The sequence below is a fragment of the Helianthus annuus genome, chromosome 2, assembly GCF_002127325.2.
Source record: "Helianthus annuus cultivar XRQ/B chromosome 2, HanXRQr2.0-SUNRISE, whole genome shotgun sequence".
Classification (NCBI taxonomy): Eukaryota; Viridiplantae; Streptophyta; class Magnoliopsida; order Asterales; family Asteraceae; genus Helianthus; species Helianthus annuus.
In genome coordinates this window covers 58,912,039-58,939,123 of record NC_035434.2, presented here as the reverse complement: position 1 = coordinate 58,939,123, position 27,085 = coordinate 58,912,039, and positions in this window count along the sequence as shown.

Below are 27,085 nucleotides of genomic sequence, written 5' to 3'. Positions count from 1 at the left end.
AGATCCTATGGTACCATAACCTAATACTGGTCGGTTCAGCCAAAATTAATGAATGTCATTTGTTATGTAACTACAACCATCAAGTTTCGTTCACATTATTGAAATCGTTATTAGTTTAGTAAAAATCATTTTAATCGTTTTTGAAATCATCGTTTAAACTTTGAAAACATTTCGTACATATGAATCACCCCAAAACATTTAAAAACAGTAAAATAGGGGAACTATGTACTCACTTGTAGTGCAAAGTATTCTCGATCAATTAGAACTTCAACAAACTCGAGCAAACCAGAGAAATCAAGTAGCTCCTAATACTCGAACCACTAGTCAAACAATAGACGCCTAAATCGGAAGATCGGACAGAATGAGGTCTTGTAAACCAAATGAGTGTTGGAACTCATGTGATATGGTTTAACAAAGCCTACATTCTAAATCGGAACCTAACCTAAGTGCTTTCGACCCATCGCGACCCATTAAGGTAGCTTACGCTACTTTATCGCGTCGTGCACGCAAAAGCGCGTTCGAGACGTCTAACTAGTCCTATGACAAGTATTATATGCCCATACATGTTTAATTATGTTACATAATCAGTTACGTGTCAAAAGTTTAAGTTTCATATGCTTAATTACCAATTATGTATGAAAAGGGTATTTTGGTAATTTACCAAGGGCACATAAACTACTTATCATGCGACTAATCAAACCTAAGTGACCATAAGGTATAACCCCGGAAGGTTATTCCCTACGCTACTATGGTAACTAAATGTGTTTGGTCGGATCCTAATGATCGACCAAACGGGTCGTGTTCGAAAGTCTAAGTGGGTGTTTAGTCCGCTTGACTTACGACTCTACATAAGCACTAAACTAAAAAGCGACGAGCTAAACATGGCAAAGCATATTTAGTTAAGTTAGAAAACAGGTTTGGTATCAAAACAAACGGTTTTGATACCTAGAAGTAGCTTGGTTACAAAATACGCGAGAAAACGCATTTTGGCCGAAGCTATGACTCATCACTGAGCCTAGATAACGTGGTAATCAGTAGGTATAGTCACTAGGGACTATAACCATCCTGATTACGCTTACGTTATGAAGTTCAAACGAACTTCGCGTTGACTATAAACTGGTCAAAGCAGAAAGTCAAACACAGTTTGACTTTAACGCTAAAACGAACGCTAAACGCAAAAGAATACTTACAGAAGGTCCCCGCAAGGTTTGATTCCAAGTAAATCTCAGGTAGGAAGTGCACAAACACAACCACTTAGAGAAAAACTCAGATCAAATGTGGGAATGAATGAAATGGGGGTTGGGTATTTATAGGAAATCCACAACCGTTAGGATCGTTTCTTGGAAACCGAGCTTCGATCCAAGCCCTACACATCATACCCACTGATTTGAATACCATGGGAGCCTTCAAACCAGCCCATAGAATGGCCAAAACCATGAGCATAAGTGTGTAACAGCTGGAACAAGCTGGAAAACACATTCTGCTGATCTGGGAGGTCCTTACGGACCGTATGGAGATGTGCTTACGGTCCGTAAGCCTTGTGCAGATCAGCCAAGTTTGAAAAATGGCAGAACAGGCCCCTGAAGCCCCAAACTTGATTTTTAAGCATTTTTGGCATGTTTAAACCCCGTTAACCCCATTTTAAGGCTCTAAAATGAAGTTAAAGTATAGGGAACTTAAAATGTGCTCAAAAATATCTCGGATGTCGGCTCGTTTGGTCGTACGATTGCGTTGTTCGGTTAATTACGACGGGAGTCGTAACGAACGCAAAAACGATCCAAATTGCGCGACGAATGGATTTTTATTATGCCAAACACTAAAACATAATATTTTAATGCTCACATAAATTTTTGGATGTCCGGATGTATTCAGAACGTATGATATGCGCGAAAATGCAAACTTATGCACTTTTTGACGCTTTTAGTCCCTATTGATCAATAAAGTTTGTTTTAGCATACCGAACCCCTCAAAGCCTATTTCTAAGCTATGTAAAGGTTATTTAGGGTATGTTTAACTTATGATCAAGTACCGGAATGTTCGTTACCATACAAATCGGTATAGTTTCACAGTTTGACCCAAATAGTCCCTGCGATCGAACAAACTTGATTTCAACACACCAAACCATCCAAAACTTATTTCTAAGTTATGTGGAGGTTATTTAAGGTATGTTAAGCCTATTTCACTATTCCGGAGTGTTTGTTGCGTTAAACTGGTTATATTTAGGCATTCGTGCGCATATAACCTTCCAGAAAGTGATTTAGAGCTTGAAATCGGAATCGAATCGAATCGAATTGCAAAATCACCAAACACAAATACTCACATAATAACACAAAAACACATATAATAACACCAAAGCACATTGTTTTATTAATAATCAACATTGTTTTACATCGCACCACGACTACAGAACACAGTTGTCACACCCGTGTTCAATGAGCACAGCCCGTGGTCAGATCCTGTATCTGGGCGTTTTGTAAAATGCAACTGGTTTAGTTCAGCATGGGGGCGTGTTCAGTGAGCACGACCCCGTGTTCAGACTCTGTAGCTGGATATTTTACTATTTTTAGGCAGTACGGGGGCGTGTTCAGTGACCACGGCCCTGTGTTCAGACTATTGTAATGCAAAAATTTTCCTAAAAATATAAAAATGTGCGCACAGTTTTAAAAAGTTTTTTGAAAATTGATTAGGCCGTCGATTTTAAGCTTTCATAAAATCCTTATGTCTTCGGCAACGGCGCCAAAAACTTGGTGCTTGTCGAGTGCAATATATTTTTATTGATATTTTAAGCCTTTTTTACACATTAGTCAACTTTTAAATTTATAAAACACTATATTCTACTAACACTAAACACGCACTTGGGCAAATGCACCCATCGTGAGCGTAGTACAGCGTTGGTAAGATACCGAGGTCGTCCAAGGACACAAGAGCTTTTAGTACCGGTTTCTCCTCAACGTCTAATCAAACTAAAGCTTTTGAGAAAAGGTTTAAACATGAAAAATAAAACTAAAGGTGCAGAAATAAAAATAAAATAAAAACAGATAGACAAGATGAATCACTTGGATCTGACTCGCCTTTTAAGTATCCTTTGCTGATTTTTGCACTTTTGGACTTTTAAGAGATTATCTTAGTATAGTAGTAGGCCCCTCTTTTGAAGGTGATGTTACCCTCAACCCAGTGGTTTGAGTCAGCAAGGATACAATCCCAAAGAGTCGGAATATTGAAAGATAATTAATTAAGTTATTAATGCGAAAAGTGGTAGGCCCGTCTTTTGAAAGTGACGTTACCCTCGGCTAAGTGGTTTGAGTCAGCAGGGATACAATCCCAAGTAGCCGGTTTAATATGTTAATAGTAGTTTACATATGAGGGGGTCAAGCCATTCGCACCCCCGCCATCCAACACCATTGGGTATTGAAGAAGGTCCTAATAAGCTTGACCCAGGTCCTTGCAAGATCTATACGCTGAAACAAGGCAAGATCCTTACTAAACCATTCCCTTAACCCCCGACTAGTTAGCCAACATACCTCTATATAGACAGTAGAGATATGAATGGTGTAAATCTTTTACTTTATATAGACAGTAGAGTAATGCAAGACACCACGGACAAATGATAAAGAATATTCACCTTCAACATAAGAAACTAGTTATTAAAGTCATTAATACAAAACCAAATAAAGAGTGCCGAAAGATTAAATGTGACAACCCTCAAAATCCCATGTATTCCGTACAAATTATTAATGATAATTAAAGTGTCTGACGACTGTGTGGAATTACTTAACTGCTTTCTGATATCTGTGTTATGCTTACACGTATTTGTTAATATGCTAAGGAATATGCTAAGGAATATGCTAAGGAATATGCTAAGGAATATCCTAAGGAATATGCTAGGAATATGCTAGGAATATGCTAGGAATATGCTAGGAATATGCTTGGAATATGCTAGGAATATGCTAGGAATATGCTAGGAATATGCTTGGAATATGCTAGGAATATGCTATATGGAAGATCTTATAAATACCACCATTCCACCAAAACTCTCTTTCTCTCCTCTCCTCCCTAGCTCACGGCCGAGACCCCCCTTGAACACACCACCATTTTCGGCTCTTGATCTCCTCATTCCAAAGTTATACAAGTGTTACGGGTCACGCATAAGGAGTCTTGGAGCTAACGGAAGGCGAAGGACCTCTCTATCTTGCTTTTATCCACCTCTTTTTCGCATAGTTTCTTCCCTAGCCTTGTGCTAGTTGTAAGTGCTTCTAATCAACTTCTTGTTCATGTTTGATGTGGTTAATAAGAGATTAGTCGGTTAAAAATTATGAACATACAAGATCAAAATCTAAAAGTCTACTAAAATGATGAACAAGGTGGTTAATGGATGAATATTAGTGTAAAGCATGTAGATCTTGTGTGATTGTGATTATTGGTTGATGATCTGAAGTATTGCTGGATAATATTAATGTTTGATGTTGTTGTGAATACTAAACTTGTTAACGATATCGATCGAACACGATTTAGAAAGTTAAACACTAAAAATCAGAATCTGTCCAAGTTTTACAGCCAACTTCAGTTGGCTGTAAACAGGTCATAAACCTAACGAAAAACTGATATTTCAACTCTAAAATGTGATATTAGGAAATACGGTTCTAATGGCACCGGAATCGTAATTTTTGGACTCAGTTTACTATTTTTAAAGTATTAATTTGTAACAGCAACTTAAGCTGGATTTTGACAGCAATAAATGGGTGTCGTACTTTCAGTCATAACCTGAGTTTTGTGATGAATCGGACCATGAAATTTGTACAGTAGATGACAACCGTTGCATGTGTAATTACCCCACTGGAATTTCGTAAATCGGACACTCGATGAATTTTTAATAAATTGTTCCGTGGACTGTGGTCAGAAATTCATAAATCTGAGTTCAGTCCGGAATATGATTTTTTATAAAATATTGGTAGTGAACCGGACCCCGATATTTTTACACCATAAAATATGGAACGTTTAAGTCATCTTGTAGAAATTTGGGAATTTTTGGAATAATATAAATATTTTATTAAGATGTCCGAAAACAGCCGGTTTTGAATATAAATGCTGAATTGAGATAAGTTGTGACTTGCGTGTCTAAATGTCGAGTATGCTATCCGTGAATGATCTAACATGTTATATATGTTATGTGCATTATCGTATGTTTGATTTTGAGTGGGGAATGGATGGGAAACTTAGAGGGCATAAACCGTTAAAGTGATGAATGTTATGTGATAGATACGTGTAGGAACTTTGTGTTCTATTTGAAAGCCACTAAATGACTAACTGGTAAATTATATTAGGACGAGATTGACCGACCTTGACTGTTAGCTATATTGAGAATCTAACCGAGCAAACCGAGGTGAGTTCACACTCTTTCTAAGGCATGGGATTCCCAGGGGTTTGGGAATGGGATTGATTAACTACTTGTACTATCATTACTATTAAACTACTTTTTACTGTCCTCGGATTGAAGGGCACGTACGTAAAACCTACGTACACGATCATAAGACCATCAACTCTATCACTTTAAGTCCCTCATTTATCGACTTAATCGACGAGGCCTATGGCGAGCGGGTCATTAGTTAATAGCGCTATTAGGTTTAACAAACCTCACACCGTGCCAGTCGGACGGGCGTGTACTAATGGACTATGGGCAAAGGGTCAATGCTGATAGACATTGACTTAGGGCACCTCTTATATTTTCGTAGCAGTCGATACGCGTGGTCTAGTAACACATGGGAAACCCCCACTAATCTTCGCAAACATGTCAGAAAGACCGCTATGCAAACTCATACGATACATGGTTTTCAAAACGAACAGATAATTTACGAAACAAATGCTATAACTAAACAACCAACTGTGAATTCACTCAACTTTGTTGTTGACTCGTTGTTACATGCCTTACAGGTCGTTAAATGCTTGGAGCTTGCATATGGAGGTGGTCGTTGTGGGATGCGAACTGATATGTCCCGTATTTAATAAATAAACTTTATGAACTTATTAAACCTACGTTTTGGACTTTAAACTTATGAACCATGGTCTATGAACTTATATTTTGGTATCACGTATTATGCTTCCGCTGTTTAAATTTAAAACTTGGTTAACTGGCTTTTGGTCACCAATTGTATTGTGGTTGGTTTTATTTACTTAAATACATTGTTCAATATGATTGGTGGCTCGATCCTGGTCACGTCACGCCTCCAAGCGGTGGTACTCCGCAGGGTGGATTTTGGGGGTGTGACAGATTGGTATCAGAGCCATTGGTTATAGTGAACTTGGTTTTAAAATGGGAAAAGATTTTTGATAAAACCAGACTATAACCTGTACAGTGCTCAACGATCCACAACGACGCTTCGCTCCACGTGCAAGACTAGACACAACAGGTGGTATGATTTATTTTATATTGTCGGTTAGATAGCTCACACTGTGCATTAGTTAACGTGATAACTGCTACTTGAACCTTGTGTGCTTACTCTCTACTGTCGTCCCACACCTACGCACTTTCACGACACTTTCCTCACTTACGTTGCTTCGTTATGAAGATCATGAGCGGACGCGGAGGACGTATCAACCTTACTCAAGCCCAGTTGATGGCTCTGATCAACGAACGAGTTGCTGAAGCACTCGCAGCTGTTCCTGCAGGAGGTATAACCTGCTACTTCGACCTATCTTAGGATGTTTAGATTTTACCTTCGCAAACCTACCCTCGTGCTTAACCTTGTCATTTATTCTCGCACCACAGGTCAACATGCTCAGCCTCCTGTGTGCACATTCAAAACCTTCATGGATTGCCGACCAAGCACCTTCAGCGGCACAGAAGGTGCTGTAGGCCTTCTTCACTGGTTCGAGAAGCTCGAGTCTGTTTTCGAAATGTGTGATTGCCCGGAAGATCGTAAGGTGAAGTATGCTACTGGAACACTCGAAGGAGCTGCGTTAACCTGGTGGAAAGCACAGGTCCAATTGCTTGGGTTGGCGGTTGCTAATGCCACCCCATGGAACGGCTTCAAAGAACTGATTAGAGAAGAATATTGCAGTCGTGACGACATCCACAAGCTAGAGGTGGAATTTTTCAATATGAAGATGACGGGGTCTGAGATTGAGGCGTATACTAAGAGGTCAAACGAACTGGCCATCCTGTGTCCTACTATGGTGGACCCTCCCTACAAACGCATTGAGCTGTACCTTAAGCGCTTGGTGCTAGAAATTCAAAGCCACGTAACCTCAGCTAACCTTGGCACTATACAGCAAATCGTCAAGTTGGCTCACCGACTCACTGATCAAGCAGTTGAGCAGAACAAACTGCCCAAACATATTAGTGCCACTACTTCTGATGCTCCCAACGACAACAAGCGAAAATGGGATGAAAACTCCAGTAAGGGTTCTGCTTCGGTTCAGTCTCAGCAGAGTAAGACTGATGGCTATCAGAGTCCTGGTCAGCAATCCTCCGGTAATCAAGGACAGGGTGGGTATCGAGGAAACCACCCGAAGTGCAACAAATGTAACAGACACCATAGTGGTCAATGCAACAAAGGACGTTGTCAGAGGTGTCTCAAGATGGGTCACGAAGCCAAGGATTGCAGGAGCTCACGGCCTGCAAATCAGAATCGCCAGCAGCAACAGCAAGCACCGCAAAATCAACAACAACAACGGGGCAACAGGGGATGCTTTCAGTGTGGCGCTGAAGGCCACTTTAAGAAGAACTTTCCCCAGCTTAACCAAAATCAAAACAACAACAACAACTAGGGAAACGGGAACAACAATGGAGGTAACAACGGGGGTAACAACAATGGTAATGGAGCAAGAGGTCGTGCTTTCGTGATTGGTCAGGGTGATGCAAGGAACGATCCCAACGTTGTGATGGGTAAGTTTCTTCTGGATGATTTCTTTGTTACTGTTTTATTTGATTCGGGTGCCAATACTAGCTACGTGTCCTTAAAAGTTAGCCAAATGCTTAAGCGCACTCCAATACTTTTGAACACCAAGCACACGGTAGAAATAGCAAATGGCAAAAGTTTAGAGGCTACACATATAGTTAAAGGTTGCAAGCTTGTCCTTGCCGATCAGACCTTTTCTATCAACCTCATTCCTATTGTTCTGGGTAGTTTTGACGTTGTCATTGGGATGGATTGGTTATCTCGACACCAAGCGGAGATTATTTGCAAGGAGAAAATCGTCCGCATCCCTCGCCCTGGTAAAGAACCCCTCGTGATTCGTGGCGACAAGAGTAGTGCTGTTGTAGGCATCATCTCTTTCCTTAAAGCCCAGAAGTGTTTACGGAAGGGCCACACCGCTATCCTAGCCCTCGTTACTGAGGCATCCTCGTAAGAAAGGAAGATAGAAGACATTCCTATTGTGCGCGACTTTCCTGAGGTATTTCCTGAGGAATTACCTGGTCTTCCGCCTCATCGCCAAGTTGAGTTTCAAATCGAGCTAGCTCCTGGAGCAGCACCAATAGCTCGTGCGCCTTATCGACTTGCCCCATCAGAACTCGAAGAACTGTCTACGCAACTACAAGAACTTCTGGAAAAGGGTTTTATACGTCCTAGCTCTTCGCCATGGGGAGCTCCAGTCTTGTTCGTAAAGAAGAAAGACGGTACCTTCAGGATGTGTATTGATTACCGCGAACTCAACAAGGTGACCGTGAAGAATCGTTACCCCCTTCCACGCATTGATGACTTATTCGACCAGTTGCAAGGGTCGAGCTTCTATTCTAAGATTGACTTGAGATCGGGATACCATCAGCTGAGGGTCCGAGAGGAGGACGTCTCTAAAACAGCATTCAGAACTCGTTACGGCCATTACGAGTTTCTGGTTATGCCTTTCGGATTGATGAATGCACCAGCGGTCTTCATGGACCTCATGAACCGAGTGTGCAAACCTTACTTGGATAAATTTGTCATAGTCTTCATCGACGACATCCTGATCTATTCTAAGAGTCAGGAGGAACACGAGCAACACCTGAGGCTTATTCTGGAACTACTTCGTAAAGAGCAGTTGTATGCCAAGTTTTCGAAATGTGACTTCTGGCTTCGCGAAGTCCATTTTCTGGGCCATGTGGTAAACAAGGATGGGATTCATGTGGATCCATCTAAGGTTGAATCGATCAAGAATTGGCCTGCACCCCGCACACCAACAGAGATCCGCCAATTCTTAGGTCTGGCAGGATATTACAGAAGGTTTATCAAAGATCTCTCAAAGATTGCGCAACCTCTCACTTCACTAACTCAGAAAGGTGTTACCTATCGTTGGGGTGATGCACAGGAGTCCGCATTTCAGCACTTGAAAGATAGACTCTGTAGCGCGCCTATCCTCTCATTGCCTGAAGGCACAGATGATTTTGTGGTTTATTGCGACGCTTCCATCCAAGGACTTGGTTGTGTGTTGATGCAGCGTGACAAGGTCATTGCCTACGCATCGCGCCAACTTAAGGTTCACGAAAGGAACTACACTACGCACGACTTGGAATTGGGAGCAGTTGTTTTCGCGCTTAAGATATGGAGACATTACCTGTACGGTACCAAGTGCACCATTTACACCGATCACAGGAGTCTCGAGCATATTTTCAAGCAAAAGGAGTTAAACATGCGTCAACGTCGATGGGTCGAACTCTTGAATGACTACGAATGCGCGATCAAGTATCATCCGGGCAAGGCCAATGTTGTGGCTGATGCCCTCAGCCGGAAGGATACTATACCTAGGCGTGTACGTGCGTTACAACTTACCATCCAATCCAACCTTCCAGCTCAGATTCGTGATGCTCAGGTTGAAGCGTTGAAAGCAGAGAACATTAGGGCTGAGTCCCTACGAGGATCGAGGCAACGGCTAGAACAAAAAGAAAACGGCGCCTACTATGTTAACGGACGCATCTGGGTTCCGCTGTATGGAGACTTGCGCAAGCTTGTGATGGATGAAGCGCATAAGTCTCGTTACTCAGTACATCCTGGTTCGGACAAGATGTACCATGATCTCAAGACTACATACTGGTGGCCTGGTATGAAAGCCAGCATAGCGACCTACGTCAGTAAATGCTTGACCTGTGCTAGAGTCAAGGTCGAATACCAGAAACCATCAGGCCCACTTCAACAACCAGAGATCCCGAAATGGAAATGGGAGCAAATTTCCATGGATTTCGTTACTGGTCTGCCCAGATCTCAACGCGGAAATGATACCATTTGGGTGATCGTGGATCGACTGACCAAGTCTGCACATTTTCTGCCTATCAAAGAAACGGATAAGTTTTCTACTCTAGCAGACATCTACCTAAAAGAAGTGGTATCAAGGCACGGAGTGCCAACCTCCATCATTTCTGATCGTGACGCGCGTTTCACCTCTGAACTGTGGCAAGCTATGCATAAGTCTTTTGGCTCACGTTTAGATATGAGCACCGCTTATCATCCACAGACGGATGGGAAATCTGAACGCACCATCCAAACCCTCGAAGACATGCTTAGGGCATGCGTAATCGACTTCGGCAATGGCTGGGAAAAACACCTCCCGCTAGTGGAGTTTTCATATAACAACAGTTACCACACCAGCATCCAAGCCGCTCCGTTCGAGGCATTGTATGGACGCAAGTGCCGATCACCTCTTTGTTGGGCAGAAGTTGGTGACAGTTAAATCACTGGTCCAGAACTCGTAGTAGATACAACCGAGAAGATTGCTCAGATCCGACAGCGAATGGCGGCAGCCCGTGACCGTCAGAAGAGCTACGCCGATAAGCGAAAAAAGCCACTTGAGTTCCAGGTTGGGGATCGAGTGTTGCTCAAAGTCTCACCTTGGAAAGGTGTAGTTCGCCTTGGCAAACGAGGCAAACTCAACCCGCGTTATGTCGGACCGTTCGAGATCATCGAGAGAATTGGAAAGGTCGCCTACAGGTTGAATCTACCTGAAGAACTCAGCGGAGTTCACAATGTTTTCCATGTGTCAAATCTGAAGAAGTGTCTGTCAGATGAGACCCTCATAGTTCCTCTCAAGGAGCTCACTATCGACGACCAGCTGCGATTCGTCGAGGAACCAGTAGAAATTACGGATCAAGACGTTAAGATTCTCAAGCACACTAGAATACCTCTCGTCCGAGTTCGTTGGAATTCCCGTCGTGGCCCAGAGTATACCTGGGAACGAGAAGACCAAATGAAACTCAAGTATCCCCAGTTGTTTAAGAAAAATGCAACCACTACTGAGGCTAAAGCTACCGTAGAATTTCGGGACGAAATTCCAAATCAACGGGGGGATGATGTGACACCCCAGGAAAATCAGGAAAACAACGCAACTTAACTAGCTTCCTCAGTAATCGCGCACTAAATTTCGGGACGAAATTCTCTTAACAAGGGGAGAATGTGACAACCCTCAAAATCCCACGTATTCCGTACAAATTATTAATGATAATTAAAGTGTCTGACGACTGTGTGGAATTACTTAACTGCTTTCTGATATCTGTGTTATGCTTACACGTATTTGTTAATATGCTAAGGAATATGCTAAGGAATATGCTAAGGAATATGCTAAGGAATATCCTAAGGAATATGCTAGGAATATGCTAGGAATATGCTAGGAATATGCTTGGAATATGCTAGGAATATGCTAGGAATATGCTTGGAATATGCTAGGAATATGCTATATGGAAGATCTTATAAATACCACCATTCCACCAAAACTCTCTTTCTCTCCTCTCCTCCCTAGCTCACGGCCGAGACCCCCCTTGAACACACCACCATTTTCGGCTCTTGATCTCCTCATTCCAAAGTTATACAAGTGTTACGGGTCACGCATAAGGAGTCTTGGAGCTAACGGAAGGCGAAGGACTCTCTATCTTGCTTTTATCCACCTCTTTTTCGCATAGTTTCTTCCCTAGCCTTGTGCTAGTTGTAAGTGCTTCTAATCAACTTCTTGTTCATGTTTGATGTGGTTAATAAGAGATTAGTCGGTTAAAAATTATGAACATACAAGATCAAAATCTAAAAGTCTACTAAAATGATGAACAAGGTGGTTAATGGATGAATATTAGTGTAAAGCATGTAGATCTTGTGTGATTGTGATTATTGGTTGATGATCTGAAGTATTGCTGGATAATATTAATGTTTGATGTTGTTGTGAATACTAAACTTGTTAACGATATCGATCGAACACGATTTAGAAAGTTAAACACTAAAAATCAGAATCTGTCCAAGTTTTACAGCCAACTTCAGTTGGCTGTAAACAGGTCATAAACCTAACGAAAAACTGATATTTCGACTCTAAAATGTGATATTAGGAAATACGGTTCTAATGGCACCGGAATCGTAATTTTTGGACTCCGTTTACTATTTTTAAAGTATTAATTTGTAACAGCAACTTAAGCTGGATTTTGACAGCAATAAATGGGTGTCGTACTTTCAGTCATAACCTGAGTTTTGTGATGAATCGGACCATGAAATTTGTACAGTAGATGACAACCGTTACATGTGTAATTACCCCACTGGAATTTCGTAAATCGGACACTCGATGAATTTTTAATAAATTGTTCCGTGGACTGTGGTCAGAAATTCATAAATCTGAGTTCAGTCCGGAATATGATTTTTTATAAAATATTGGTAGTGAACCGGACCCCGATATTTTTACACAATAAAACATGGAACGTTTAAGTCATCTTGTAGAAATTTGGGAATTTTTGGAATAATATAAATATTTTATTAAGATGTCCGAAAACAGCCGGTTTTGAATATAAATGCTGAATTTAGATGAGTTGTGACTTGCGTGTCTAAATGTCGAGTATGTTATCCGTGAATGATCTAACATGTTATATATGTTATGTGCATTATCGTATGTTTGATTTTGAGTGGAGAATGGATGGGAAACTTAGAGGGCATAAACCGTTAAAGTGATGAATGTTATGTGATAGATACGTGTAGGAACTTTGTGTTCTATTTGAAAGCCACTAAATGACTAACTGGTAAATTATATTAGGACGAGATTGACCGACCTTGACTGTTAGCTATATTGAGAATCTAACCGAGCAAACTGAGGTGAGTTCACACTCTTTCTAAGGCATGGGATTCCCAGGGGTTTGGGAATGGGATTGATTAACTACTTGTACTATCATTACTATTAAACTACTTTTTACTGTCCTCGGATTGAAGGGCACGTACGTAAAACCTACGTACACGATCATAAGACCATCAACTCTATCACTTTAAGTCCCTCATTTATCGACTTAATCGCCGAGGCCTATGGCGAGCGGATCATTAGTTAATAGCGCTATTAGGTTTAACAAACCTCACACCGTGCCAGTCGGACGGGCGTGTACTAATGGACTATGGGCAAAGGGTCAATGCTGATAGACATTGACTTAGGGCACCTCTTATATTTTCGTAGCAGTCAATACGCGTGGTCTAGTAACACATAGGAAACCCCCACTAATCTTCGCAAACATGTCAGAAAGACCGCGATGCAAACTCATACGATACATGGTTTTCAAAACGAACAGATAATTTACGAAACAAATGCTATAACTAAACAACCAACTGTGAATTCACTCAACTTTGTTGTTGACTCGTTGTTACATGCCTTACAGGTCGTTAAATGCTTGGAGCTTGCATATGGAGGTGGTCGTTGTGGGATGCGAACTGATATGTCCCGTATTTAATAAATAAACTTTATGAACTTATTAAACCTACGTTTTGGACTTTAAACTTATGAACCATGGTCTATGAACTTATATTTTGGTATCACGTATTATGCTTCCGCTGTTTAAATTTAAAACTTGGTTAACTGGCTTTTGGTCACCAATTGTATCGTGGTTGGTTTTATTTACTTAAATACATTGTTCAATATGATTGGTGGCTCGATCCTGGTCACGTCACGCCTCCAAGCGGTGGTACTCCGCAGGGTGGATTTTGGGGGTGTGACATTAAAAATCAAAAGTAATACAAAAAATACTTGTCTTCACCAAGTGATGTAAGAGACTTAGCCAAACATGGCCTTTGATTGACAAGAACTCTTACTATCAATCTTGGATCCCGGGACTACTATACACTCTAAAGGTGGATAATGGATGATGGTGGTGGGTGTTGGTGGTGTAGTGGTGGTGGAGTGGTGGCAAAGTGAGAGAGTAGTGGTTTGCCAAGGGATGCCTTTGAAGTGAACCAAGCACCCATATTTATTGCCAGAACAGAAGCTCGGCCACGGCTCCGTGTCCAGCGAACATGCCCCCGTGGCTATCCTTTTCTCTTCTTTCATTAATTGCATTTGTCAGCATTGGGCTCCACATGACCCGTGTTCGCTGGGCACGGCCAAGTGGGCAGAAGCGTATCTATACTACCAAGATTTTGCAAGATTCTGCGTATCTTAGCGTTGACCACGCCCCGTGCTAAGCTGGGCACGCCCCTGTGGTGGGCGTAGAAGCTTCCACAGCTTTGTCCTTTCTGCAAATACCTGACCACGCCAACGTGTCTAGTGGGCACGGCCCGTGGTCAGTCTTCTGTTTCTTATTTTTGCTCTTGGGGATGCTGTCGAGGGGTCAGGCATGTCATGTTTATTCCTTTTCTTTGTATTTATGTTGGTTTTTGTTGAATAGTTATTCCTTTTGCTCGTTTAAGCTCATTTGGTCCTGTAAATTCAAAAGGAAGACAAAAGCACGCTTTTTCCAACATTAGTACTAAAAAGGGTTAGTTTTCTGTCACACCCCGACCACGTAAAACAACAAAACGTGGCGGAAACGTCGGGGAGTGTTGTAACAGAATCATTGTTTCACAACCATGGATTAAACAAATTTCATTTTATTGAATTAAATGAGTTACAATGTCTTAACAATAAAGAAACATAACAAAAATTAACTAGCCTTGCATCTTTTAATGTCACTAAGGTCTCGTCCAATCCTATGTGAGCATGCATCAATATCATCATCAAATATCATCAACTATTGTACCTAAAACACATGTGAAAATACGTCAGCATAAAAATGCCGGCGAGTACATAGGTTTTATGAAAAATAGGATCCATGACTTAGGTTTAAGAAAATGTTTAACCAAAAACTTGTCATGAATCCAGTTTAAGTGTTTGCTTTTATAAAACGTTTGAAAATCGATGATAGATATGTATAGTTAAAAGAATGATGTAAGGTTAAATGAATAACCAAGTAAAAATGAGTTTGTATAAAACAAACTGTTTTGTAAAACAATGTCTTGTGAAAAATATGTTATTTGTGTAAACATGTATAAATCCAAATGAATGATTTAAATAACGCTACGCCATGTAATATAAAAAAAGCACTTATATATAGGAAGTACCAGCGGCGTATCCACCATGCTTGTATCACATTATACACGTCTCGTTACTCAAATCACTTACCCACATAAACCACCAATGTAAATTGCCCACGTCTAAACCGTTGTCAAATGTCAATCAAGTATTGTGTAAACAAAATGTCATGTATGGCAAGTGAAATATGTAACAACCAAACCATAGGTAAGAATGCACAAACAATGTACTAAGTATGCGACGGATGGACATACATAGCATGATACCAAGTATAAGATGTCTTGTAAAACGATGTACTAAGTATGATGAACATACATAGCATGAAATGTTATGTAAAACGATGTACTAAGTATGCACACAATGGGCATACATAGCATGTGATGTAAAATGTACTAAGTATGATGAACATACATAGCATGAAATGTTATGTAAAACGATGTACTAAGTATGCACACAATGGGCATACATAGCATGTGATGTAAAATGTACTAAGTATGATGAACATACATATCATGAAATGTTATGTAAAACGATGTACTAAGTATGCACACAATGGGCATACATAGCAAAAACATAATGAAATCATGTACTAATAGTGTACTAATGAACATAGCAGGTATATGATATAAAAGCATGAAATCATGAAAGTAACAAGTAGGCACATGTGTTTCACCCCAAAATGTTTGAAAAACAGTAAAAGAGGGGTCTATGTACTCACTTGAGGGTGCTTAGAAGTCTTAGGATAACCACCAAGCAAAGCTAGAAGATCACGGAATCAAACGGCACAGAAGGTCCCCGCAAGATTCGAACCCGATTCACTCTCAGGTAGGAAGCATATACTTCCACTTAGAGAGTGTAGAATCAGATTCAAATGTGAGGAAGAATGAAATGGGTGAGGGGTATTTATAGATTTCCTTGAACCGTTAAGATCGTTCGTCGAAAAACGTGATTTGATCTAGACCTTACATGTGGGCACATGGTTTTCAAAAACCATGGGAGCCCCTAATGTGGACTATGTTCATTGAATACCATCCCATGGTTTTGCAGAACCATGGGTGAAAACCATTAACACTTCAAAATGGACTAGGTTCATTGAATCTGCCAGAAATTTCAAAAATGGTCCCTACACTTGTCACACCCCGACCACGTAGAACATACAAAACGTGGCGGAAACGTCGGGGAGTGTTGTAACAGAATCAATTGTTTCAAATCCATGGCAATTGAAGTTTCATTTTATTGATCAAATATGAAAGTATACATTGTTTAAACAAGAACCAAAGAGTACATAACATGAATTAACTAGTTCTTGTCTCGTTTTAAGTCACTAAGGCACAGGTCCGCCTAAGTATGTCTTGATAAGTCCTATGCATCATTTCCTGAAAACACATGTGAAAGTAGGTACGTCAGCATAAAAATGCCTGTGAGATACATTGGTTTTGTGAAAACGGGATTCATGACTTATGTTTGAGAAGTGTTTAGTCATGAACCTTGTAATTTGCTTTGTCTTGTAAATCATTTGAAAAACGATAAGATCAGATGATATGTATAAATAAGAGAACACTGTATGGTTAAACGGATAACCATGTAAAATGAGTTTGTAAAACAATGTCTCATGAAAAGTGTGTTATTTGTATAAAATGTCATATGTCTCAAATTGAAATGATTCAAATAACGTTACGATATGTAATACCATACAAACACTTATATATAGGAAGTACCAGCGGCGTATCCACCATGCTTGTATCATATTACACACGCCTCGTTACTTAATCACTTACTCAACCCAAACCATCAAGATGAAATGTTTAACAACGGTATAAATGTTTATGTATAGTCAAATGTCTATTGTCAAATGAAAATCATGTCAACGGATACAACTGGTTCACACGGTTCAATGGTTACAAACGGTTCATATAATCAAACGGGTTTAGACGGTTCACATAGTTAAATGGTCACAACGGTTCAAAATGTAGCATAATGTGTTCATATGCTGGATGAGCATATGCAACAGAAAATGCAATGTAAAACAATGTACTAAGTACGCACACAATGGGCATACATAGCATGTAATGTAACGCAATGTACTAAGTACGCACACAATGGGCATACATAGCATGTAATGTAAGACGATGTACTAAGTATGCACACAATGGGCATACATAGCATGAAATGTAAAGCAATGTACTAAGTACGCACACAATGGGCATACATAGCATGAAATGTAATGTAAAGTGTTGTGCTAAGTATGCACATAATGGACATACATAGCATAAACACAATGAAATCATGTACTATATATGTACTATCGAACATAGCAAGTATATGATGTGAAAACAGGAAAGCATGAAAGTAACAGATAGGCACATGTGTTTCACCCCAAAACAGTTTGGAAAACGGTAAAAGAGGGGTTCAATGTACTCACATTGACTCCTCGAAAACATGTAAAAGATGGGGTTCAATGTACTCACTTGAGATTGCTTTGAATTCCTTGTATAATAACCAGATAATGCTAAAGATCACGGGATATCAAACGGCACCTAATAGGTAGCTATGTTCATATACCGGACCTAAAGTCGGAGGAACGGATAGTATGCGGGTTCGTAAACCAAACGAGTATGGAGACTCGTGTAATATGGTTTAACAAAGCCTACATACTAAAATGAAACTTAACCTAAGTGCTTACGGCCCATCACGACCCGTTTAGGTAGCTTATGCTACCCTAATGCGTCGTTCGCGTAGAACGCGTTCGGAACGCCTAACATCGCGACCACAAGGTATAACCTCGGAAGGTTATAGCTATGGTCACCTAATGTGTTTGGTCGGATCCTAATGATCGACCAAATAGGTCGGGTTCGAAAGTATAAGCGATGGTTTAGATCGCTTACCTTACGACCCTATATAAGCACTAAACTAAAAGTGACGAGCTAAGCATGTTAAAACATGCTTAACTAAGTTTAGAAAACAGGTTTGGTATCAAAACAAACGGTTTTGATACCCACGAGTAGTTTGGTTACAAAATATGCAAGAATGCACATTTTGGCCGAAACTACGACTCGTCACTAAGCCTAGATAACGTGGTAATCAGTAGGTATAGTCACTATGGACTATAACCATCGTGATCACGCTCACGTTATGAAGTTCCATGAACTTCGTGTTGACCATAGGCTGGTCAACGCAGAAAGTCAACAAAACGTTGACTTTCGGACTCGAAAAACGAATAAAAGAACGAAAGAATACTTACGGAGGGTCCCCGAATGCTAATCTAGATCAAAATGGCTCAGGTATGAAACAAAGGTTCCAACTTAGAGCTCTTGATCAGATTGTGTGGGTTTTTGCAACAAAGGGGGGGGGGTATTTATAGGAAAAGCATAACCGTTAGGATCGTTTATCGAATATCGTGCCACGATCTTGTGCGTACACTTGTCAAAATATTGTGGTAAGTCAGAACTTGGCCCTTGGCTCTTGATTGGGTGAAAGGGCATTGCCCCTTGATCGAACGAAAGGCCAACTGCATTGAATGCAAGCATTGAATCTGGTCTGATAGTCCCACGTGGCCCGCATGAAGGTGCAGGCCAATCTTACGCGGGCCGCCTGGCCCCGTCTGATCTGCACCAAGTTTCAGAATTTGCAGTTTTGGTCCCTGTTGCGTGTTTAAGCCTTTTCCGACACTTCTAAGGCCCGTAAAGCCAACTTTAAGGCCCTAAAATGATGCCTAAACATTGTGGACATGAAACATGCTCAAAAATGTTCCGGATGTTGGTTCGTTTGGTCGTACGAACGCGATGTTCGCTTAATTACGACGGAATGCGCATAAGCGCGAAAAACGGTCCAAATTGCGCGACGAATGGATTTTTCTCATGCCAAACACTAAGGCATAATATAAGGATGCTTACATAAATTTTTGGATGTCCGGATGTATTCAGAACGTAAGTTATGCGCGAAAGTGCAAACTTGTGCACTTTTTGACACTTTTAGTCCCTGAATGATCCAAAAGTTTGTTTTAGCATACCAAACCCTTCAAAGCCTATTTCTAAGCTATGTAAAGGATATTTATGGTATGTTTAACTTATGGACATGTTCCGGAATGTTCGTTACAGTTCAGATTGGCGTACTTTCGCAGTTTGTCAAGTTTAGTCCCTGTAAGCGAATTAACTTGTTTTTGCTATACCAAAGCCTTCAAAACTTATTTCTAAGTTATGTAAAGGTTATTTAAGGTATGTTGAGTATATGTTGATGCCCCGGAGTATTTGTCGCATTAAACTGAGTACGTTTTCGCACCAGGTTGCGTATAATTCTCCAGAAAGCGATGTAAAGTTTGAAATTGAACCAGAATTGATATGTGCAATAGATACATATATTTATACAAGATCCCAAGTATGAAATACAATATTTCATCGGCTTGGTATTTGTTTGATGGTCGCGGTGACACAGGTGCCACAGTCTCCCCTACTTTAGGAAATTTCGTCCCGAAATTTATTCGTAGGAGTCTTTCTGTGACTTTGTGTCAAATAACCACCAAAGATATGCAAGGCAATATCCTGTCATTTCCTTAACGGAGACTTTTCAGAAATGGAAATGAAGGAAAAATTCAAGGATATTCATTTTCCCTTTGATGGAAAATTTTCAGAAACGAAAATGCACAGAATGAGTCATTTTCCTTAATGGGTATCCTTTAGAAACGAAAATGCACGGAATGAGTCATTTTCCTTAATGGGTATTCTTTAGAAACGAAAATGAACGGAATGAGTTATTTTCCACAATTTCTTCAGAAACGAAAATAAACGGAATGAGTTATTTTCCACAATTTCTTTAGAAACGAAAATGAACGGAATGAGTTATTTTCCACAATTTCTTCAGAAACGAAAATAAACGGAATGAGTTATTTTCCACAATTTCTTTAGAAACGAAAATGAACGGAATGAGTTATTTTCCACAATTTCTTCAGAAACGAAAATAAACGGAATGAATTATTTTCCACAATTTCTTTAGAAACGAAAATGAACGGAATGAGTCATTTTCCACAGTTTCTTCAGAAACGAAAATGAACGGAATAAGTCATTTTCCACAGTTTCTTCAGAAACGAAAATGAACGGAATAAGTCATTTTCCACATTTTCTTCAGAAACGAAAATAAACGGAATGAGTTATTTTCCACAATTTCTTTAGAAACGAAAATGAACAGAATGAGTCATTTTCCACAGTTTCTTCAGAAACGAAAAAATGAACGGAATGAGTCATTTTCCACAATTTCTTCAGAAACGAAAATAAACGGAATGAGTTATTTTCCACAATTTCTTTATAAACGAAAATGAACGGAATGAGTCATTTTCCACAGTTTCTTCATAAATGAAAATGAACGGAATGAGTCATTTTCCACAATTTCTTCCGAAACTAAAATGAATAGGGTTAACTCAAGATACACGACAAAACTTGCTGTGATTTCTGTGCACTAAATTCCATAATTATGTATGCATCCATAATTACGTAATCCCTTGCACAGTCCGCACAGTTTGTTTTGTAATGTTTTGGGGAAGGATATCATACTTGTGATGAGGGTGACTAGACTTCCACCGGGTCCCTTTAATTAGATCGACAGGGGATCTTCTTAGTTAGGCCACCAAGGAGTCCTTTCAGCTATATCATCACATGATATTCCTAGTCAGATTTTTGGATTAATCTGCTTAACTAGACCACTCAAGGGTCTAATTATGAAGTAGTACTTTATAATCCAAGGAACTTAACTGTAACGTAGAAGTCCATTGAGGATTTTAAGTAACACCCTTGGGTATCCTACGATAAATCTCTTGTACACGGATATGTAATATTTTACGAGGATTTGGATAACATAATTTGGATCACACAACAACACATAAGGGAATACGTAAGCACAAAGTCACATAGTTGTTTAACTTGGTTATAATTTGTTATTAACTTGTTATCGATTGAATACGGATATGGAAACCTGTCGACGGGTCTCAATGTTCACTGGAATCTATCTGAGAAGATAGAAAGATCTCCCAAAATTCGATTTTTGATTACAAGGAATTATCATATTCGAATTAAGGCATACAACAATTAAAGACTTACGGGAAATCCTTAGGTACCCTATTAAGGATTTATAGTGGTACTTTGGGTATTCGTCACGTGTTATAACTTGCGCCTTGTATTTCGTTTTCTTTAGAAGAAACGGGTACTTAGGAATTTCGTGGAAGACGCAAGAGATCATAGAATGGGAGAATTTTGGGGGTAGTTTGTTCTTCAAGGAATACGGTTCTTTGATTGTCGGTATTGTAAGGGATATGTCGTTTATACATGCAACCACAGAAATACATTGCAATGTAAATAAGAGATTTATTTATAAACAACGATAACAACTGTTTCTTGGACCTTGACAACAAAAGAAAATAATACATATGACGTGATTATTTCTAAACGATGTTGTCTTCTAGTCAGTCAGATGCTCATCACTGTGCTGGATTAGCATTAGCAAGCCTTGGGCAATTTCTTCGGAAAAGACCCATCTCGCTACAATTGTAGCAAGAACCTTGTGGAAAGCGAGCTTGAGCAGGATTGTTGTCAGCTTGATTTGGTGCAACTGCAGCTCGGCAAACCTTTGTTGTGTGACCTTTAAGTCCACAAATTTGGCATTCGCGGCACTTCACCCTAGCATGATGATGAAGGTTACATTGGTTGCACAAGGGTGAAGTTCCATTGTATGGCTTTCTAGCAAGGGGTTGAGCTGGTTGGTTGGGGACAGTTTGATCATTGTGAGTAACCATGGCGAAGTTCTGAGAAGCCTTTCACTTCTTTGACTTCTTAGGGGATCCAGTCTATTCATCCATGGTCTTTGATTCCTCGATTGGTTTCGATTCCTCGACCGGTTTCTTGTCACCCTTTTGGAAAAGCTTACGTTTCCTGATCTGAGATTCAGTCAAGGTTGCAGATAGCTCAATGGCCTGCCTAACCGCAGTAGGGTTACTACCAGTAACAATGTCCTGAACTGAGTCAGGGAGGCCATCAATGTATTTTTCGATCGCCTTATCCAAAGGCGTAACCATGGAAGGACACAACAGGCTCAGCTCCTCATATCGATCAGTGTATGCTCGATGTTCGCCGCTGTCTTGCTTAAGATCGTCGAATTCCCTTTCTAAGGCCCTGATCTCGTGACGAGGACAGAATTCTTTCATCATCAGTGCTCGAAGCTCTTCCCACGTTTGAGCCAGTGCCACTTCGGCACCCCTATCTCTCATCACACCGTTCCACCATGTTAAAGCTCGTTTCTCAAAGACACTAGATGCAAAATCTACCTTTCGCTCGTTTGGACATTGAACATGTCTGAAGGTGCTCTCTAAACTCTCGAACCATTGCAGAAGTGCAGTCGCTCCTTGAGACCCAGAAAACTTTGATGGCTTAGCCGAGTTGAACGTCTTGAAGCTGCAGGGGGCATTATTGTTGTTGAGGGCTTGGTTACATTGGGCAACGATGTTTGGGATTGCAGCAGTTATTTGCTGTGTAATGACAGCTGCCAGATCTTCAATAGATACCGGATTTTCGCGTCGTGGAGGCATTCTAAAAAGGGGAAACAAGAGAGAAAACAAATGAAATGGCATGGGTCAGAATAGGATGTTATACTTACCGGCCATAATCATGGTTGATGGTCATTTGTTTGAATCCACGAAGCAAACAAACAGCACCAAGGCTGAATCAAAGTAAATAGATCCTCATAGTGTATCGCGAAGACATGCTCGCCTATAAGTGGACACTCACCCCAAGAGTTCCCAGGTAACAGTGACTGGTCCGATTATGTGGATTTGTACGAACACTCTAACCTTAGACAGAAAACCCAGGGTACAGGCATTCACTCTTCCAGTTCGCACGTGTTCACACTATTTAGGACCCAAAACTTTGACGGGAGTTTTGAAAATTCAAAGGGGTTCAAAACCTTATAACGGAGGGTTCAAAACCTAGTAATCAATCATCCTAGAACATATGATTAGTTTTCAAAGCGGTTTTGAAATTTATGTTCTTGTTGTGGTCGTCGCCTAAGGATAGGTGACGGTATTGTTTTGTGACTAAATGGAAATAAACTCGAGTTAGGGTCCTAGGAAGGTTATAAACTAGGTCAAAGCATTACTAATAACCTAATTCCCTATAACCATTGGCTCTGATACCAACTTTTCTGTCACACCCCGACCACGTAGAACATACAAAACGTGGCGGAAACGTCGGGGAGTGTTGTAACAGAATCAATTGTTTCAAATCCATGGCAATTGAAGTTTCGTTTTATTGATCAAATATGAAAGTATACATTGTTTAAACAAGAAACAAAGAGTACATAACATGAATTAACTAGTTCTTGTCTCGTTTTAAGTCACTAAGGCACAGGTCCGCCTAAGTATGTCTTGATAAGTCCTATGCATCATTTCCTGAAAACACATGTGAAAGTAGGTACGCCAGCATAAAAATGCCTGTGAGATACATTGGTTTTGTGAAAACGGGATTCATGACTTATGTTTGAGAAAGTGTTTAGTCATGGACCTTGTAATTTGCTTTGTCTTGTAAATCATTTGAAAAACGATAAGATCAGATGATATGTATAAATAAGAGAACACTGTATGGTTAAACGGATAACCATGTAAAATGAGTTTGTAAAACAATGTCTCATGAAAAGTGTGTTATTTGTGTAAAATGTCATATGTCTCAAATTAAAATGATTCAAATAACGTTACGATATGTAATACCATACAAACACTTATATATAGGAAGTACCAGCGGCGTATCCACCATGCTTGTATCATATTACACACGCCTCGTTACTTAATCACTTACTCAAACCAAACCATCAAGATGAAATGTTTAACAACGGTATAAATGTTTATGTATAGTCAAATGTCTATTGTCAAATGTAAATCATGTCAATGGATACAACTGGTACACACGGTTCAATGGTTACAAACGGTTCATATAATCAAACGGGTTTAGACGGTTCACATAGTCATATGGTCACAACGGTTCAAAATGTAGCATAATGTGTTCATATGCTGGATGAGCATATGCAACAGAAAATGCAATGTAAAACAATGTACTAAGTACGCACACAATGGGCATACATAGCATGTAATGTAAAGCAATGTACTAAGTACACACACAATGGGCATACATAGCATGTAATGTAAGACGATGTACTAAGTACGCACACAATGGGCATACATAGCATGAAATGTAAAGCAATGTACTAAGTACGCACACAATGGGCATACATAGCATGAAATGTAATGTAAAGTGTTGTGCAAAGTATGCACACGATGGACATACATAGCAAAAACACAATGAAATCATGTACTATATATGTACTATCGAACATATCAAGTATATGATGTGAAAATAGGATAGCATGAAAGTAACAGATAGGCACATGTGTTTCACCCCAAAACAGTTTGGAAAACGGTAAAAGAGGGGTTCAATGTACTCACATTGACTCCTCGAAAACATGTAAAAGATGGGGTTCAATGTACTCACCTGAGATTGCTTTGAATTCCTTGTGTGATAACAAGATAATGCTAAAGATCACGGGATATCAAACGGCACCTAATAGGTAGCTATGTTAATATACCGGACCTAAAGTCGGAGGAACGGATAGTATGCAGGTTCGTAAACCAAACGAGTATGGAGACTCGTGTAATATGGTTTAACAAAGCCTACATACTAAAATGAAACTTAACCTAAGTGCTTACGGCCCATCACGACCCATTTAGGTAGCTTATGCTACCCTAATGCGTCGTTCGCGTAGAACGCGTTCGGAACGCCTAACATCGCGACCACAAGGTATAACCTCGGAAGGCTATAGCTATGGTCACCTAATGTGTTTGGTTGGATCCTAATGATCGACCAAATGGGTCGGGTTCGAAAGTATAAGCGATGGTTTAGATCGCTTACCTTACGACCCTATATAAGCATTAAACTAAAAGTGACGAGCTAAGCATGTTAAAACATGCTTAGCTAAGTTTAGAAAACAGGTTTGGTATCAAAACAAACGGTTTTGATACCCACGAGTAGTTTGGTTACAAAATATGCAAGAATGCACATTTTGGCCGAAACTACGACTCGTCACTGAGCCTAGATAACGTGGTAATCAGTAGGTATAGTCACTACGGACTATAACTGTCGTGATCACGCTCACGTTATGAAGTTCCATGAACTTCGTGTTGACCATAGGCTGGTCAATGCAGAAAGTCAACAAAACGTTGACTTTCGGACTCGAAAAGCGAATAAAAGAACGAAAGAATACTTACGGAGGGTCACCGAATGCTAATCTAGATCAAAATGGCTCAGGTATGAAAAAAAGGTTCCAACTTAGAGCTCTTGATCAGATTGTGTGGGTTTTTGCAACAAAGGGGGGGGGGTATTTATAGGAAAAGCATAACCGTTAGGATCGTTTATCGAATATCGTGCCACGATCTTGTGCGTACACTTGTCAAAATATTGTGGTAAGTCAGAACTTGGCCCTTGGCTCTTGATTGGGTGAAAGGGCATTGCCCCTTGATCGAACGAAAGGCCAACTTCATTGAATGCAAGCATTTAATCTGGTCTGATAGTCCCACGCGGACCGCGTGAAGGTGCAGGCCAATCTTACGCGGGCCGCCTGGCCCCGTCTGATCTGCACCAAGTTTCAGAATTTGCAGTTTTGGTCCCTGTTGCGTGTTTAAGCCTTTTCCGACACTTCTAAGGCTCGTAAAGCCAACTTTAAGGCCCTAAAATGATGCCTAAACATTGTGGACATGAAACATGCTCAAAAATGTTCCGGATGTTGGTTCGTTTGGTCGTACGAACGCGATGTTCGCTTAATTACGACGGAATGCGCATAAGCGCGAAAAACGGTCCAAATTGCGCGACGAATGGATTTTTCTCATGCCAAACACTAAGGCATAACATAAGGATGCTTACATAAATTTTTGGATGTCCGGATGTATTCAGAACGTAAGTTATGCACGAAAGTGGAAACTTGTGCACTTTTTGACACTTTTAGTCCCTGAATGATCCAAAAGTTTATTTTAGCATACCAAACCCTTCAAAGCCTATTTCTAAGCTATGTAAAGGATATTTATGGTATGTTTAACTTATGGACATGTTCCGGAATGTTCGTTACAGTTCAGATTGGCATACTTTCGTAGTTTGTCAAGTTTAGTCCCTTGAAGCGAATTAACTTGTTTTTGCTATACCAAAGCCTTCAAAACTTATTTCTAAGTTATGTAAAGGTTATTTAAGGTATGTTGAGTATATGTTGATGTCCCGGAGTATTTGTCGCATTAAACTGAGTACGTTTTCGCACCAGGTTGCGTATAATTCTCCAGAAAGCGATGTAAAGTTTGAAATTGAACCAGAATTAATATGTGCAATAGATACATATATTTATACAAGATCCCAAGTATGAAATACGATATTTCATCGGCTTGGTATTTGTTTGATGGTCGCGGTGACACAGGTGTCACAACACTTGTAAAACTTGATTTTTTTTTGGCACTTTTAAACCCCTTTAACCTCATTTCAAGGCTCTAAAATGATATTAAAGTATAGGGAACTTAAAATATGCTCAAAGACAACACGGATGTCGGTTCGTTTGGTCGTACATTTGCGTTATTCGCTTAATTACGACGGGAGTCGTAACGAACGCAAAAACGATCCAAATTAAGCGACAAATGGAATTTATCATACCAAACACTAAAATAAAATATTTTAATGCTTACATAAATTTTTGGAAGTCCGAAAGTATTCAGAACGTAAAATATGCGCGAAAATGCAAACTTATGCACTTTTTGACGCTTTTAGTCCCT